This window comes from Euprymna scolopes, chromosome 1 (assembly GCF_053919585.1).
Source record: "Euprymna scolopes isolate OS-2025 chromosome 1, ASM5391958v1, whole genome shotgun sequence".
NCBI lineage: Eukaryota > Metazoa > Mollusca > Cephalopoda > Sepiida > Sepiolidae > Euprymna > Euprymna scolopes.
This window is the reverse complement of record NC_136482.1, coordinates 15526028-15539828: the sequence shown is the minus strand read 5'-3', so window position 1 is coordinate 15539828 and position 13801 is coordinate 15526028. Positions and strand designations below refer to the sequence as shown.

The window sequence follows — 13801 nt, the reverse complement described above, 5'->3', positions numbered from 1 at the left end:
CGATTTTCCTTCATGTTATTATTATGGCGTATACTCTTGCCAATTTTACATTTTTCCTTTGATTATATATATATATATATATATGTACATATATATATATATATATATATATAATTTTTGTATCGAGATATATATATATATACACACCCATATATATATATATATGTGTGTGTATATATATATACACACCCATATATATTAATATATATATATATACACCCATATATATTAATATATATATATATATATATATACACCCATATATATTAATATATATATATATATATATATATATATATATATATATATATATATATATACAGGGTGACCAAAGAAACGGGCTCCAACTAATTAGGCCCCGTTTCTTTAGTGTTTTGTCCGAATGAAATTAAACTTTGGCCATAATCAGTTTATTATATTCAAAACATCACATCAAAACACTAGGGTCTTTGGCCTTTTTTTCTCCGTTCTACATCATATGTTCTAGATGGCCTCCATTTAGCTTTTGTTTTTTGGGGGAGGGGGGTCACCCTGTATATATATATATAATTTTATTCCATGCTACCGATAATCCTGTATACACACACAATGTTGTCTTTAATTTTTGTATCGAGAAATGTATTCATAGTGAAATTTAATACCGAATTATTTTTAAGTGCGTTTCTCATTATCGTTATTTTATAAAAATTCTACGTCATTATTAGTATGTCATCGACGGTTCTAATATCAATGGCTGCTATTAAAGTTTACTTTGCAGATTTTTCATAGAGAATTCAGAAAACACCGGATCTAGAGCCGAATTTATTGAAACTCTATCGACCAGGATATATAGGATTCCATTGGGGTCAGTGTATAAAGTAAGAAATTCATTTTTATACTATGAAAAGGTTAGTAATTGCAATTAAGAATAGGAAATTGGATCAAATTTTTGTAACATGTCTTCTTCCTAAGATTAAGGGTGGTGGTGTTTGATAAACACTGCTGGGGAGCCATGATGTAATATAGTGTTTTGTTTTTAAATCCCCGAAACAGTGTTTCATGGTAAACAACTGATGATCCCTTGAAAAATAAAATAAAAAAATTGGTATTATAGTAAATTCGAGAGAGTTGATGCAGTGATTGCAGGTGATTAAATGACTTACTGACTAGATGTTTTTTTAACGAATGATAAAAAGTAATTTTTTGTATAGTTTTGAAGGTTAAAAACTTCAAAGACTATATATACATATTATATAATTATATTAATTATAACATTGATAGTTTCATGAACATGGATGGTGGTAAACAAAACTTTCAACATCGAATGAAGCTCAAATTTCATTGTGAGGCTGTACAGAATAGAGAAATTAACTCTTTCTTTGCATCTAATAGTTTTGTAATATTTTGGTATAGAAGTTTTATTTCAATAATTTATATTGTACTAAATTTCTTTTAGTGATAACAATTCGGGCCAAGATTTTTTTTTTTTCTTTTTGATGGCAACTTAATTGAATTTGAGCTTGGATGATACACGATTCTTTTTGAATAATTGATTTACTGATTTATTTTGGCGGGTGGGGTTGTATAATCGAATTCGTTTCTTTAAAATAGTGGGTTTGTGTTCGATGGAATGTTGTGTGCGAAGTTTGAAATACTTTTCTAGGATTTGGTGATAGTTCAGTTTCAGATTGAAATCTGTGTGTGAGATTTTCAATTTCTTTTGTGAGGTCCTCAATTTTCACTTTGCTATTTTTATCTTTGCTTTCAACGAGGTTGCACCTGTAATTGGTAGTGCTAGTTCATTTCTTGCTGTAGGATCGTACAGTCTTAAAATTACAGTATATTTTCTGTTTTTTTTTTTATTGCGATATGTTTGGTAACGAATTCAAATATTTACGAAAGTGCATTTTTACCTAAATAAAAATTGGGAATAATTTTCCCTTTAACCAACTTGGTATCCCTATATGGTCATCATCATCATCATCATCATCATCTATATATATATATATATATATATATATATATATATACATAAGGCAAAATGTGTATGTGTATGTATGTATGTTCGCTTTTTGTGTATGTCCGCAAAAGGGTTTTTTCGGCGGCCTTCTCGGGGGATGCTTATTCTTAAAACTTTTTTATATCACGTCTAAATGATAATATCTACGAGTTAACAACGGGGGTCGCCTGTCTATTTAATTTGACCGACTTTGAAACGTTAAATATTCCACATTTTCGGATCGCCTCATGTTGCTTTCGTTTTTAGTCGCGTACAAGCGACACTATGAGTTATTCCGTCGGCCCGTCGGTCAGTCGGTCTGTCGATTGGTCTGTCCGTAACACTTTAGTGCTTGGCCTTTTTGGTTAAGATCAAAGGTCTGTTGTTAATAGATGCTGTTCTTAGCTTTTTAAGATTTTTTTGGTCTTTTGGCCAAGATCAAAGTGTAGTATCTGTCCGACAGATACTGCAAGCTATGACTAGCAAAGACCAGATGTGGGGGCAACCCCACATGCCTGACCTTTAACCTGCTCCCATTTCCCACCTCTCGGGAGCTGGTCCCCTTTTCCCCTTCCCCCTCCCTTCACTCCTCACATTAAAAATCGGCCTTGTGCCTAATTTGCTCGGTGGGGGAGCAAATAAATACCATCTGTCCGACAGATACTGCAAGCAAAGACCATATGTGGGGGCGACCCCACATATAAGACCTTGGTCAATGTAGGGGCAACCCTTCATACCAATTGTCACTATCCAGCTCCTCTACTCCCCGGGGAGCTGGTCCCCATTTCCCCTTCACTCCTCACATTAAAAATCGGCCTTGTGCCTAATTTGCTCGGTGGGGGAGCAAATAAATACCATCTGTTCTGGCAGATACTGCAAGCTATGACTAGCTAGGACTAGCAAAGACCAGATGTGGGGGCAACCCCACATGCCTGACCATTAACCAGCTCCCATTTCCCACCTCTCGGGAGCTGGTCCCCTTTTTCCCTTCCCCCTCCCTTCACTCCTCACATTAAAAATCGGCCTTGTGCCTAATTTGCTCGGTGGGGGAGCAAATAAATACCATCTGTTCTGGCAGATACTGCAAGCATGACCATATGTGGGGGCAACTCAACATATAAGACCTTGGTCAATGTAGGGGAAGCGTTCATACCAATTGTCACTATCCAGCTCCCCTACTCCCCAGGTAGTTGGTCCCCATTTCCCCATTCACTCCTCACTTTAAAAATCGGCCTTGTTCCTAATTTGCTCGGTGGGGGAGCAAATAAATATCAACCCATCATACCAATTGTCACTATGCAGCTTCCCTACTCCCAGGGGAGTTGATCCCCATTTCCCCTTCACTCCTCACATGAAAAATCGGCCTTGTGTCTAATTTGCTCGGTGAGGAAGCAAATAAATACCCTTTTCTTGGCCTTTTGGCCAAGATCAAAGTGTAGTATCTGTTTCGGCAGATACTTCAAGCAAAGGTCTTATATGTGGGGGCAACCCCACATATAAGACCTTGGTCAATGTAGGGGCAACCCTTCATACCAATTGTCACTATGCCGCTCCCCTACTCCCCGGGGAGTTGGTCTCCATTTCTCCTTCAGTCCTCACATTAAAAATCGGCCTTCTGCCTAATTTGCTCGTGGAGGAGCAAATAAATAGCCTTTTCTTGTCCTTTTGGCCAAGATCAAAGGTTTTACAATCAGTCAGTCTCAAAGCCATTAAAGTCATTCTCCAGATCATTCAAGTTGTTTTTTAAGGATTCCAATTATTTTTTAAGCATTCAAATCATCTTTAAGGTCATCTAATTCATCCTTAAGTTCATTAAAGCCATTCTAAGTAATTTACTTTTTATTTATTTAAGTCATTTCAGCCCATTCCAGAAAGCGTAACGTTTGGTCAATGTCGGCTTATCACCGTGATATCAGACGGTTGCTTTCATTTCGAGACACTCCCTTAACGAACAGGGGAGCTGGTTTCCCCCAAAGTTGGGTAAAAAACAAACAAACCGGATTATTGACCTCATTAAAAACTGCTGAATACCTATTGCTTACGTCGTCGTAACGCTCGCACAAAATGTTAACTGTACAACTTCGACTTGACGTCATTAAGTGCGGGTACCTGTCAATTCTCTTCTTACTTTTAAATAAATTCAAACATCTTTCAGTGACATTTTCTTACTGGCTGACCGGTTAACGTGCCATGCTTTTTTAACATTTTATTTTCCAACTTCGTCTCAGGGCTTCGGGTTCATCCTACCTATCTACCAAAACTTTTGTAACCCACCCTCCGTGTTTCTTTTTGATTAAAGAGCACACACACAGCGAAACACCCGGGCAACGCCGGGTACCCCCGCTAGTACAGTATAAATCCGAAGAGTCTCTTGTTTGCATTGAATTTACAAATATTTTTCTAGTCAAAATTCACTGTGTGCTTACGAGAGGAACCAGGTATGTGATTTTTTTCTGGAACGAACTTGATTCGAACTTGAAACTGAGAGGTTGTCAGTTCGTGTCGTTAACCATCAACCATCGTTACAACCCGCTTAACTTCGATAATCTTACGAAAATTGATGTGGTAACGTGTTATGCCATATGTAAATTATTAAAGTGGATTTTTTAAACATAACGCAATCCCAAAATCAAACAATAGTCTATTATGTATTTTGTGTGAGTGAAAGGAAAATAGACTCAGGAAAACAAATGTCGATTGCTATTACTCTATTACTCTACAATAATGAAAAATCGAAGTCACTCGTCAATATTTTAAGAGTTACGTTAAACTCATATGAAGAAGTGCGTCTATTTATCAAAGGAGATCAAATGTTCTTATTAAATGTTGTTGGATAGCAGCTAAGAGCGGCGCAAAGCGTTGATTTGTGCTCGCATTCAAAGCGCTAAACGGTCTGTACTGGTCCCGTTTAGAATGGCACAAAGGCAAATAAAAACATCATTGTGTTTCGCTTCCATCGTTTCTGACACCTCCAATCTTTTCCTTTTGTAGTTTGCGATAATTTGCTCCATCCGCTTTGCAGTCGACACGCTCCATCCTACAAACATTTGCTATTCTTTCATTCTCTCTCCGGCGCTGTTTATATACCGTCTCTGAATATCTTGCGCAGCGAAAGCGGTTTTTAACGTAGCACGAAAAAAGAAGAAAGAAAAACGAGAGAGAAAAAATATAACAGGTATCGATCGTGAACCCCCGGTCGAGATATACGTTAGTCAATAGGGGCTCTATCAGTTTATGTAGCGATCTTAGAGAGTTTGTCATCAGAGTATCAATGGGGTTCCGGAAATTTGGGAGATTTTGAAACGTAGAAATGGAAGCTAGTTGGAAGCTGCCTGAACCAAACACGTGATCCGTTTTCTCTTACTAATAATATCTTATCTCACCAGGAACATGATTATAGACGCTTCAACACCATCGCCCTCGCCAAGAACCAAAACAGAATGTATAAAACGTTGTCAGCTCTCTCTCTCTCTCTCTCTCTCTCTCTCTCTCGCTATATATATATATATATATACATCGATATATACATCGATATATATATATATATATATATATATATATATATATATATATATATATATATCGATGTATCTAGCTAACTAGCTAGCTAGCTAGTTCTCGCACGCTCTCTTTAACGCTCTCTCTTTCTGTCTCTCTTGCCCGTCCGCTTTCTCTCCCTGTTTCTCGCTCTCTGCCTCTTTCTCTCTCTCTCTCTCTCTTTCACTCTTCCATTCTCTATCTATCTATTTATCTATCTATCTTTGTCTCTCTCATGCACTTTTTCTCTCGCTCTCTGTCTATTGAACACTCTCTGTCTTTCTCGAACGCTCTCTTTCACTCTATCTCTCTCGCATGTGCTCTCTCTATCGCTGTCTCTTTTACAGATTCTCTCTCTGTCTCTATTGCACACGCTCTCTCTATCTCTCTCACGCTTTTTCTATTTCTCGAACGTTCTCTCTCTCTCTCTCTTACTCTAATTCTCTCTCTCGCATATTCGATCCCTCTTACTCTTTCCTTCTTTCTATCCCCCCTCTCTCTCTCTCTCTCTCTCTCTCTCTCTCTCTCTCTCTCTCTCTCTCTCTCTCTCTCTCTGTATGCATGTGTGTATCTCGATCTCGATCTCTCTCTTTCATTATGTCTCACCGTTTGCACTAAAAGCGCCAACAACAACTACATAGTCGCTGCCAGACAACAATGGACGCATGCAATTAGCCAATTCAGAGAAACTCACCAAACACGATGACACAATCTTTTCTCAAAAATTTTGGCGGCAATTGGGAAACGAACTGCCGTGAAAATCATCTTTTCAAGTCGGTTTAAACGAATGTCTTGCTGCGTCGAAACGAAACCGCACACGAAAGCGAGGGATGCCGTGTGCACGTTCGGACGTTCTGCGGAATGAGTATGGGAGATGTACATGGGAGAGGGTTAACAATAGACGGGGGGGGGTTAAGTAGTAGTGATTACACGAAGAAGTATGGGAGTGAAAAGGATTAAACTGATGATGATGATGATGATGACAATGATGATGATTATGATCATCGTGATCGTCAGGGTGGTGTTGGAGACAATAATTATATGAAGCCATATCACGGAGCAATACTGATTACTGATTGAGGGAATTTTAAAACGACAATTTAAACGATGACAATACTTTGAATAAAGACAAAAATCTATCAGAATGCTTTACAATCGCGATAAAATCTTCATGCGCATTGTTATCAGAGGTTATGTTTAATTGTTTCGTTTAAAGGCATATCAACATCTTGAGGTTCTTTAAAGCAGAATCCGGGTATTTTGCTAAAGGTTTTATGCTTCAAATTATTTGTATATTTGCAAATATTTATTCATCGTATTTCTTTTGAATGATTCGTTTTACGGCATATCAATCTTTTTAGGTTATTCAGTTATTTTTAGGGAGAAGTTGTTCTTATGTTAAAATATTTACTCGTGATGTTTAGTCTGCTTCTTTTGTTTGACAACAGATCAACACTTTTCGGATTATAATATGTTGCAGTCGGTCATCTTGGTAAACGCTTTTATACTTCAAGTTTGTAGAAGAGAGTTGTTGTTTGTTTTTCTTTGGCTTTGCAGAACATGATTGAATTTTGTAAAAGGAATAACATTGCATCCAGTTCGGACACATCCTCATATTAGCTATGAAACTCGTAGCCTAGAATCATAAACTTGCAAAAATTTTCGAAAAGAAAATTTACTAAAATCCTTAAACGCTGATAAGGTCTTTAAGCAAAAATATGGCTTGACAGACATGTTATTCGAACAAAAATATGAAACTATGCATGAATAATTATTGATTAATTAATTAACTATATGAATATATGGTGCTACCATATCTGAACATACTAGATTCCTGAATTAAAATAACCAAATATTGGTGTTATTGTTTTGTTCCTTTCTCTTTGCAAAACTCAATTCTGTTTTAAAAAGCCATAACAAAAAAAAACCAATTGCCCTCTACAAAAAAAAAATAAACAAAACTCCACGAATAAAAGGTAAAATTAATATAAAACTGGAAGCATAGATAGTTTTACCAAAATGACAGAAAAGTGTCGATATGCCGTAAAACAAACCAACCAACCCAAACACCATCAAGAATTATTTAAAGATATAAAGGTCTTGAAGTATATAAACTCTTTAAAAAAAATGGCCGGATTCAACATTAAATAACATGGAAAGGGTTAATATGCCGTAAAACAAATTTATCAATCATGTATTTACGTGGCTAAAACATGTTTTCAGTTATATTTGTTTTCTGTCTGTGAAAAGAGTCATCATTTTCAAAGCTAAACGATTAGCTAGACGGATTATTGAGTTAGTTGATTGTCAATTCATGAATATAATGAAAGGATTGAAAATAATGAATGGAATGAATAAATTGATGACTTAAGAGAACTGCTGATGACAAGTGTTGGTTGTCATTGAACATGACCATACTATTGCTCTCATGGAAGCTATCTTGTGGCATCGTGTTCTTGAAAAGAAACTCACGGAAATTTCGTTTAATAGGCATGCAGAGGAAGAAGGAAATGCTGCGGCATCTTGATTATTATATTTTCATTTTTCTTTGACCTAGTCCAGGTATTATTTGCTGTAGTTGTGAAATTAAGTCATGAGAAAAGTTAATGGGAGGTGAGTGTTTACTTACTAATAAAGATATACTCTTACTCTACCCATGAACACAACAAGGGGGTACTGTGATTTAGAAGACACATTTTTAAAGATTCACATGTGAAAAAAAGCGAACAAAGTCATAATTTGTACTGTAGCTCTCTTTCTATGCTTGCCTTTGAACGTCAGGGAGAAAAAAAAATTGAAAGTGACGAAATAAAGTACAGAAACAAGAAATAAATGTTTCTAGTTGTAGTTATAGCTTTATTTCTGAATTATTATAGCCAGCCTTTATAGTATGTGTGACTTTTGTGTAATTATAGGGACTGCTGTCGATTATTTAAAAATATAACACATATAAAGTTCAATAATATTCTTGGTATATTAAAAATGACATAAACCACTCTGTTCCGTCTTAGCAGAATATGAATACCCATTAGAGAGTGCCTGTGCGTAAAATCTTGTGGCAAGAGTTGCGCAATTAACAACCACACCTCTCCTTAGTCAGCACTGCTTTAATTCCAGTTGTAAGTATATATAAGTTCAGAACGACTGGAAATAATGCTGAGATAAGCGTAGAGCACATACAGCGCCAGGTATTCCAAAATGGTCACCCATCTGATGCTGACCAGGCTTATCCTTACTTAATCTCAGTGATCTGATGAGAACAAGTGTGTCAACATGATTATGCTGTATATATATATATATATATATATATATATATATATATATATATATAGAGAGAGAGAGAGAGAGAGAGAGAGAGAGATAGATAGATAGATAGATAGATAGATAGATAGATAGATAGATAGATTGATTGATTGATACGCCCTCATCAAATCTTACACGCTTAGAGTACTAAAATCCACTTGGTAGTGAAGGGATAATGCGATGGATATGTTGACAGTTTATGATAAATATTATGAGAGGATTGAAAACAATGAATTAAATTACATTAATTTTCATAACTTGTAAAAACTGTTTAGAACAAGTATCTGTTGAATTAGATTTGAAGATCACCATATTATAGTCGGCAGTCATGTCGTAATGAGATTCGAAGTTCTTAGAAATAAAGTGCATTTGATTTTAGCACGGCAATCTCTCAGCCAGTGTTAACTTAAAAATATTTCGATAGCATAGAAAAAAACGTTTGCATAATAAAATAATAACAGAAAAGGGTATTTAGCATTACATTAAAATAGTTCCCAAGAAGTTTATCTCGAGGAAGAAAAGGAATTTGATAATCAAAAATAAACACGTGACAAAAATCAGATGATGGTCATGTGGTCATACGTGTGAATGACGTCATATACATGAGGAGATGGATTTTTGAAAGGACGTAGAAATTAGTTAAGAGTTGGCAGTAAGAGTTGAGACTAGATTGTGGGTAATAACACAAAGAGAGGTGGTCCATTGACCGTAATGGCTCCAAGCGTGTAACTTTCACATGGGGAGGGGAACATCGATAAATAAAGCTGCTGTAGATACAACTAAGACTTCGAGTCGTACAAATCTTGATCTACAGCTTTTCGAAGACCCGTCAAATCAAGATCGACCCATGCAGAAAAAGGCGCAATCCATATTGGTCGATGTTACCCCCCTACAGAGAACTGTATCTATCCCCTATTGTTGTAAAGACCGTTTGCCATAAATGTTATGTCCTGTTTACAAACTCATCCCCAGATGATCACAAATACACTTCAAATATATATACATTCAACATTTATCACAGGTCAAAAGGGAAAGAGATACATTCATATGTACTCGTAAATATATGAACATATCATATAGACAATATTACATGCATACTAACTTATATATATATATATATACATATATATATATATATATATATATATATATATATATATATGAAAGTCCTGTATGTTTGTTCATAATTTAACCAATGTTCTATTGATACAGGTGTTTACAAACTTTAATGCCACCATGATTTCTATACATACTATTTATACAAAGAAAATCTGCATACAAGAAAGAATTTACATATTAACAAACATTTAAATAATTCACTCGATGTTATTAATTTTTAATGTAATAAAATTGCTTTAATTGTGCTATTACGAAATATTATCCCTAGTTAATTTATTTATTTAAATGCAATTTATATGTAATTTTATTTATTTTCAATTATTAATAGCAGACACCATTTGCCTTTAAAAACAAGTTTCTTTATCTAATCTACGAGAGTTATTTCCCCTTAAAATCATGTGAAATAATTTCCATTGAATGTTCATAGACGAAAATGTATTCGTTTTTTATTCCATAAATTTAATATGTGGTTTACTTCAAGGAAAATCGTAAGACGTTAGGATATTCAGTGTATCTAAAACTGTGTGTCACTGGACCCTCCGTACGCCAATATGTTTAATCTTGGAAATGCTGAATATATACAGCAAGTATATATATATATATATATATATATATATATATATATATATATATATATATACTAGCATTTCATCCCGGCGTTGCCCGGGTGTTTGCATGTGTGTTGAGCAAAAACAAAAAAGTGGTAGTAGGAAGGCAGGCTCGAACCCGTACCGCAAAGAAGGAAAAGAACGGGGTAAAAACTAACGTATATGCTGATACGACCACCGCCAAACCGGAAGCGACATTTTTTTAAATTAAGGCTAGACAATCTAAAGGAGAGGATAACTTTAAAAAATATCGGCGAAAAAGGTGACTTCCCCCCTGTAGAAGAGTGCCTAGTTGAAGGGGAAGATATTAATGTTTTTAGCCAATTTTTCGATATCTATCTTATGAAAACGATACTGATCTTGGTAAAATCCGTCGCCTCTATTGAAAGTTTAAGGAAAACATGCAAACAGACATACATACATACATTTATATATTGGTAACTAAAAAATTTTGACCCAAACTGATGAAAAAGCTAACCCTATCTCTGAATACCCTTTATGTAAAATTTCAAATATTTAGACCAGAAATTGTCTGAGTAATTTGGAAGAGACCGCAGAGGTCAATTTTGTTAAACTTTGACCCCTATTATGACTCCTTAAAATTTATTGTTTTGGGCTCCTATAAAGTTATTAAGTAAGATCCATCGCCAAGGAACCTATATCTAAAATTTCAAGTGCGTAGACCCAAAATTGTCGGAAAAGTTTTGTAGAGTTCTCAAAGGTCAAATCTTTGAACTTTGACACCTTAATCGCCAAATTTCTGGCCAAATTTCTGGCCAAAACTCGATCACATTGATTTTCCCAAATCTCAGTACCCTGTATATCAAATTTCGAGTCTGTAGACAAAAAATTGACAGAGTTATTGCGTAGGGAAATGTAAACAGACACACAGATACAGATGCACACACAGACACGTTCATTATCTCTTCTCTATATAAATGAAATGAACTCATTTTTCACGTCTGATTTTGACATTAATAGGATTAAAAATCAAGATATTTCATGCAGATATAATATGCACAAACGGCAGAACAATATCTGAGGTGTGTTATAGGCTTATTATTTCTCAAATTCCTCGATAATCTTAGATTTCTATACTTTTTCTCCTGAGAAGTCACGGCCAAAATCGGTTAAGATCAATGGAAGTGGTAAAATATTTTCTCTCTAATAAATTCCTCCTCCCCCTGCCACCACTTAACACCGTTTGGGGATCGTTCACAAGGAACAGTTGAGAAGAGAACACCGGTTTGGCTTCGTAGTTCTTTCATGTGAAGTTATTTAAAATCACTAAACTAAGCTGCAGTGCTCTGTGGCGTAGTGGTTAGCGTGCTGGACAATTCACATTATATTTTCACGTTCGCGCCGACCTACCGTAGTTGTTTTTTTTTTCCTAAACAACTGGAATGGACTTTTCTTGGTGGCCGAACTGTTAACGTTGCAGAAGTTTTTTTGTTTTTTTTTTTCACACTTTATTTTCCTACTTTTACTCATGACTCCGGGTTTGATCCTTCCTACTTACCTACCATAACATTTTTTAAAACTCCCCCCCGTCCCGGAAACAAACACTCGGGCAACGCCGGGTACCCCCGCTAGTATATATATATATATATATATATATATATATATATATATATATATATATATATATATATATATTGTTTTTAAAATATAATTATCCGCTGACACGTTTTTCGTCGTCTACGACTCATCATGTGGCTGAATCTAGCGAGATTCGAAATCTACACACACACACACACACACACACACACACACACATATATATATATATATATATATATATATATATAGAGAGAGAGAGAGAGAGAGAGAGAGAGAGAGAGAGAGGTTTATCAAATAATACATTCATGAAATTGTCCGCTAAATTAATTGTATTAATTTATTAATTAATTGATTAATTATTTTATTTTCTTATTATGATTGTATTTAATTCTATTAAAAATGACTTTTGGTTCAATAAAGTGTTTTTTTAGATATTTGAAATTTATATTAATTAGTGATGCATTCATATCAATGATTTTTCCTGATGAAAAGCGTTCAACTTGGATTTTAATTTCACTTTATTACTATTCCTTGTTTCTCTCCTGATGTATTAAAAAATATTGGAATATTATACATTTTTATTTTCATCATCAATATTCTGGTTTATATATATATATATATATATATATATATATATATATATATATATATATATATATATAACTACTTCATTTATTCACATAAATTTAATATACGAAAGTAGAGATTTAAGCTTAATCGCCATATATATTTTATAAATTACTATATATATATATATATATATATATATATATATATGTGTGTGTGTGTGTGTGTGTGTGTGTGTGTGTGTGTGTATAGAGAGAGACTGACAGACAGACAGAGAGACAGACAGAGGAGTGAGAGAATAAAATGTAACAGATAAGGTGTAAGTTACGCAAGTATTATTACATTATCAGGTCAATAAGGATCAATGAAAAAGATAATAGGGAAGAACTGTTAGCTCATAATATTTCGAAGCTAAATGCTTCTCATCGGAAGAAGAGAAAGCCAGCATTATACAAAAGTGAATTTCAAAAGACAACACCTATTAATAATCAATTTGATAAGAAACAGAAAAGAATTATATAGGAGTTGATATAAAGGAGAAAAGACAATTCACTAACTAAAAGAATGGCGAAGGAAATAATGAGGAACATGACAATAGAAATGTAGAAGACGATATACGTAATAAATAGGAGATAAATAATATATCGAAGTTAAAGAAGGGAAATAAATCATCAAAAATACAAGCTGCGACAAAAATGAAACACAGAACATGAAAAATAAATAAATAAAATAAGGTTTATAAGTAAACAAGCACCAGTCCTTGTAGAGTTAATTCGAATACTCACTAAAATAAAAATAAAACAACTTGAAAGTAAACATCCTGTCCATTCCCGACGATAGTTATATGTATATGTATATATATATATATATATATATATATATATATATATATATATATATATATATATATATAACATATGCTGTAGAACGGAGAAAATAAAGGACAAAGACCCTAATGATTTGATGTGATGTTTTGAATATAATAAATTAGTTATGACCAAAGTTTTATTTCATTCGGACAAAACATTAAGAAACGGGGCCTAATTATAGTTGGGGCCCGTTTGGGGGGGGGGTTCACTCTCTCTCTCTCTCTCTCTCTCTATATATATATATATATATATATATATAT

The 13801-nt window shown here is 34.4% G+C and overlaps 1 protein-coding gene and 1 pseudogene across 4 annotated transcripts in view; one reads left to right on the top strand and one right to left on the bottom strand.

Moving 5' to 3' along the window:
- Window positions 1-13801, bottom strand: part of LOC145283682 (uncharacterized) — a 374028-nt gene that overhangs the window by 114704 nt on the left and 245523 nt on the right. The gene's annotated exons all lie outside the window — the stretch shown is intronic.
- Window positions 3380-3507, top strand: LOC145284744 (U2 spliceosomal RNA; annotated as a pseudogene).